The sequence below is a fragment of the Rhincodon typus genome, chromosome 43, assembly GCF_021869965.1.
Source record: "Rhincodon typus isolate 14 chromosome 43, sRhiTyp1.1, whole genome shotgun sequence".
Lineage (NCBI taxonomy): Eukaryota > Metazoa > Chordata > Chondrichthyes > Orectolobiformes > Rhincodontidae > Rhincodon > Rhincodon typus.
This window is the reverse complement of record NC_063374.1, coordinates 10,003,310-10,006,959: the sequence shown is the minus strand read 5'-3', so window position 1 is coordinate 10,006,959 and position 3,650 is coordinate 10,003,310. Positions and strand designations below refer to the sequence as shown.

The 3,650-nt window shown below is 53.0% G+C and overlaps 1 protein-coding gene across 2 annotated transcripts in view; it reads left to right on the top strand.

Annotated features, from left to right (window-relative positions):
• The first annotated feature begins 3,513 nt into the window (after positions 1 to 3,513).
• dpp3 (dipeptidyl-peptidase 3) overlaps positions 3,514 to 3,650 on the top strand; it is a 25,641-nt gene continuing 25,504 nt past the window's right edge. The window contains exon 1 of one of the 2 annotated variants that reach the window (XM_048619733.1): positions 3,514 to 3,583. The gene's annotated coding sequence lies outside the window, so the exon portion shown is untranslated. The remainder of the gene's footprint in view (positions 3,584 to 3,650) is intronic. The other variant, XM_048619734.1, reaches the window with a different exon arrangement.

The window sequence follows — 3,650 nt, the reverse complement described above, 5'->3', positions numbered from 1 at the left end:
AATCACAAGCTTTCAGAGCGCAGCCACTTCATCGGATGAAGTCTATTAATGGAGACTGTTAGTGGCTGATGATTGGTAGTGTCTAATGACAGGCTATGTGATAACAAGGCCTAGTATGTGGAGTAGGGTCTGGGAGAGTTTGGGCCCTAAAATTATCGAACTCAAACAGAGGGCAGCAGGGTCCCCAAGCAGAAAATGAGGTGCTGTTCTTCAAGCTTGCACTGAAACACAGCAGCAAGCCTGAGACAGAGATGTTGGCCATGGAACAGGGTGGTGTGTTAAAGCAACAGGAAGCTCAGGGTCTTTTTATTTTGCAGATGTTCTGCGAAGCAGTCAGCCAGTCTACGCTTTATTTCCCTTGTGAGCAGGGAATGCAGTAGACTGGGTTGTGGAAGTGCAGGTAAAGTGCTGCTTCACCTGGAAGGTATGTTTGGGCCCTTGGATACTGGGGAAGGAGGAGGTAAATGGGCAGGTGTTGCACCTTCGCCAGTTGCAGGGTAAGGTGCCATTGGGCTGGAGAGGGGGTGGGGGTTGTTGGTGGTGGTTACGAGTGAAGAAAGAGTCGACCAGGGTGTCCTGGAAGGAACGGTCCCTGCAGAAGACGGACAAGGGAAGGGAGGGGAATATGTGTCTGGTGGGATCTCGCTGGAGGTGGTGGAAATGGCAGCTGATAATCTTCTGGATGTGGATGCTGGTGGGATGGTAGGTGAGGGCAGGGGAAACTCTATTGCTGTTGTGGGAGAGCGGAAGTGTGGGAATAGGTCAGGCCCAGTCAAGGGCCCTGTCAACAATGGTGCTGGGGAGCCCTTGGGTGAGGAAGAAGGTGGACATTTTGGAGTCTCCCTTGTTAGAGTTGGCCTTATTGGAACATAAGATGGAGGAACTGAGAGAATGGAATGGAGTCTTTACAGAAAGCAGGGTGTGAAGATGTATAGTCCAGATGACTGGGAGTCAGTGGGTTTATAGTGGATATTAGTGGCCAGTCTATCCCCCAGAAATGAGGGAAGGGAGGAGTCAGATGGACCAAGTGAAAGTGAGGGTGGGGTGGAAATTGGAAGCGAAATTGATTAACTTTTCCATTCTGGATGAGAGGGGGATGCAGTATCGATGATATCATCAACATATCGGAGACAGAGTTGTGGCGGGGGCCCAGAAGAGGATTGGAAGAAGGAAAGTTCTATGTATCCCACGAAGAGACAGGCATAACTGGGGCTCATGAGGGTACCCACGGCCACCCCTCTGACGTGAAGAAAATGAGAGGAGTTAAAAAGAGAAGTTGTTGAGGGTGAGGACGAGCTCGGCCAAGCGGAGGAGGGTGGTGGTGGTGGATGGGGACGGTTTGGGCCTTTGCTTCAGGAAGAAGCGGAGAGCCCTGAGACCCTCCTGTGGGGAATGGACGTGTAAAGGGATTGTACATCCATGGTAAAGAAGAGGTGGCTGGAGACTGCACACTGGAAATTCCGAAACTGGTGTAAAGTGTCAAGAGGAATTACGGACGTAAGTGGGCAAGAACTGGACCAGAGGAGAAAAGACCAAGTCAAGATAGGAAGAGATGAGTTCTGTGGGGCAGGAGCAGGCTGAAACAATGGGTCTGCCCGGGCAGCCTTGTTTGTGAATTTTCATAAGGAGGTAGAAGCGAGCTGTGCGGGGTTGGGAGACGACCAACTCAGAGCAGTGGGGAGGGATCACCAGATGAAACCAGGTTAGTGACCGTAGTTGATACAATGTTCTGATGTGCCATGGTGGGGTCATGGTCCAGGGGAAGATAGGAGGTATCGGAGAGCTGACACCAGACTACAACAGCATGACCATTAATGGCAGACTTAATGACATGGATCTAAGCGCACGGAATGCAGTCAGTTTGGAAAGATATAGGTTGTATTGTGTCAGGGGTGCAGAGAAATTGAGGTGACAAATGTCCTGTCCTCAATGAACAGATAGAGTGCAGGTAAAAGGCAGGAGGGAGGGGACCAGGTGGAGGGAGAGTGTTGGAACTGGGCAAAGAGATCTGTGGGATGGGGAGGGGACTTTTGTCCAAAGAAATGGGCATGGAGGCGTTAGCTTCGGAGAGCAGAAGGTCAGGAGGAGCGGTGAATACCTGACAGGAGGTGGGGGTTGAGGGAGGGGCTGGAGTCAGAAGGGAGGAAGGTTCCAGGGGGGTCACGGGTATCTCTGATTAAAAACGGAAAGCACTGCGGATGCTGTGAATCAGGGTCAAAAGCAGGCGTTGCTGAAAAAGCTCCATCTGTGAAGAGAAATCAGAGTTTAACATTTCGGGTCCAGAGACCCATTACACTCTGGCTGGTTGCATCTTGACCCTGAACCTTCCAGTCGCCTGCCACTTTAACACAACACACCACCACACCTCCCGTTCCTTGGCCAACATCTCTGTCCTGGGCTCGCTGCAGTGTTTGGCCGAAGCTGGAAGGACAGCACCTCGTTCCTCACTGGGGTGGGGGGGGAAGACGCCTTTCGGACTCGATATTGAGTTCTACAATGTCAGGGCCTGAGCTCTCCCATGTCCTAGCCCCCTCCCACCTCCAACACCCCACCCCCACGGACCCACACCTGGTCCTGTTATCACATAGTCTACCATTATACACACTACCCACTGTTAGCCACTAAGAGACCCCATTAGCAGCTATTCACTCTCCCAGCCACATTGTTACCCACTCCTTTGTCTAGTCCAACTGACCTCCTCTCTCTTTGAGCTCTACCATTTACCCCCTTTTCCCATCCAACCCTTTTACATATAAAATCATATTTTCCCCCAGTTACCATCAGTTTACCGGAAGTGGTTACTTGACCCGGAAATGATAACCCTGACGCTGCCAAACCCCGTTGACTTTCCAGCAACTTCAGTTTTTCTTTCTCCATTCATTTCAAATCGATTTTTATTCATATTTCTGCCCCCGCGACCCCCGAACGGTACGTCGCCCTGCTCTTCACACCCTGATTTTCTTATCACTTTTGTTTTGTAAATATGTGTAACGGCACGTTGGGAAAGAGCCCAGGCCTCCGGCAGTTACTCCACGTGACTTTTTTATTTGAACGGGCGGTCCCGCCCCCTCTACGTTCTATTGGAGGGATCTTACGGCCGCGCCCCGTCCCGTACCTGCCCGTACCGGGCTTCATTGGCGAAGGCATCTGTCCGTCAGACCGCCTCCCGCGCAAGGATTGGAGGGCATTCCCCGTTCCGCCTCCCCAGCCGGGAGGCTGGTTCCATTGGCAGGAGCAGCTGTCCGTCAGCCCCGACGCCGCGCTCTGATTGGAATGTCGCCCCGGCCCGCCCCGCCGATCCTGATCGAGCTCTATTGGATAAGAGCGCTGCCAATCATCCGGTATCCGGGCCCTGAATGGAGGAAACTGTCGGTACGGCACGCCCTCTGGCAAAACGACGATATCTATTGGTGGAGAGTGCCGTCCGTCATCGAGCTTTCGCACGTCCATTGGTGACTATAGCCGTTTGTCAGAGACTCGGCGATCTGATTGGCGGGAAGCGGGGAGGGGCGGGGAAAAGCAATTCCCAGGGTCCACGGGTCACCAGGTGGCGACTGACTGACTGAGTGAGGAACAGAGGGAGGTGATTGGGGGTCGGGGATTGAGGGACAGAGGGAGGTGACTAGGAGTGGGGGAGAGGTGGGGGAGAG